The 1,299-nt window shown below is 54.6% G+C and overlaps 1 protein-coding gene across 6 annotated transcripts in view; it reads left to right on the forward strand.

The window, feature by feature from the left end:
• The window catches only part of TTBK2 (tau tubulin kinase 2), a 171,699-nt gene that overhangs the window by 97,050 nt on the left and 73,350 nt on the right, over positions 1–1,299 (forward strand). The window lies entirely within an intron of this gene.

Raw genomic sequence — 1,299 nt, forward strand, 5'->3', positions numbered from 1 at the left:
GGGGCCGGGGGCTGGGGGCTGGAGCTGGGGGGCTGGGGGCCAGAGGCTGGAGCCAGGGGCTGGAGGCTGGGCCTGGAGGTTGGGGCCAGGGGCTGGGGCTGGGGCCAGAGGCCAGGAGCTGGAGCTGGGAGCCAGGGTCCAGGGGCTGGAGCCAGGTGACAGGGGATGGAGTTGGGGGCCAGAGGCAGGGGCCAGGGGCTGGAGCCAGAGCCTGGCTCTGGCTCCCCAGCTCTGGGGAAGTGCTCCACTCCCCTACATCAGGGCCGGGGAGTGGAACACTTCCCCGGAGCTAGCGGAGCCCGCCCCAGCCCCCTGCCCCAGCCTGCATCGCTGCCTTGCCTCACCTCAGGGAGGAGCTGCTGCCTGCCCCAAGTGAGGCTCCGCCAGCTCCGGGACACTGTGGGACACACCCCCTGAGGCCATGCTGGGGAGCAGAGCACTTCCCCTGAGCCGGCGGAGCCCGCGCCAGGCTCCTGTCCCAGCCTCTTCTAGTGTGCAGCCTTGAAAAGGCTGCGCGCGGCCACATTTTTAGTTGTGCGCAGCCATGCACGCGCACACCTTAGAGGGAACCTTGCCACTGAGGGTCCTACTGCCCCTGGCTCCTGTCATTTTTGACAGGAACCAAGGACAGATGCATTTTTATTTTCAAAATTTTTTTAGGGGCCCTGTGGGCCGGATAGAATGGCCTTGCGGGCCGGATTTTGCCCACCCCTGCTATATTACCTTTTAGCAAGGAAAGGTCTAACTTAAAAATATCTTTTTTTTAATCTTTGGGTGACTTGAAAAGCAAAGTGCTTCCTTATGTTGCATATCTTCTCCCTTTTAGCACTGTTTATTATGCAGCACACCTACAGAAGCAGCTCTGTACTCACTTAAAAATTGATTATTTCTGTTTTGATAATATCCGTCCCAGTATTGTCTGTTTATCAAGACATTCTCTTCTCCCAGTGCATTGCATTCCTGTAAGATGCTTTACAATAACTTAATCTTTTTAACATCTCCCCGTCATTAAGATCCAATGTTACAACTACCTTTCTTCCAGTTACAGGAGTACATTAGACATTTCTTGACTCATCTTCCTGGAGTTATGTGTTGCATAGGTCTTGTATTAATCCCTACCTAAATTTAACTCAGATCAAATTTATTTTCTCATGTTGATCCACTTTGAAATTTCTTGGTGTTATGTAGAACTTGTCCATGCCACTTATGGATGGCACCATAGCCCTGGCAGTGAGGGGGCCCCCTCCAGCAGGGCTGGGGGTACAGGGGGCTGTGGGTGGGGGTGTAAGGGACACTAGC

This window comes from Alligator sinensis, unplaced genomic scaffold (assembly GCF_000455745.1).
Source record: "Alligator sinensis unplaced genomic scaffold, ASM45574v1 scaffold1581_1, whole genome shotgun sequence".
NCBI classification, from domain to species: Eukaryota; Metazoa; Chordata; order Crocodylia; family Alligatoridae; genus Alligator; species Alligator sinensis.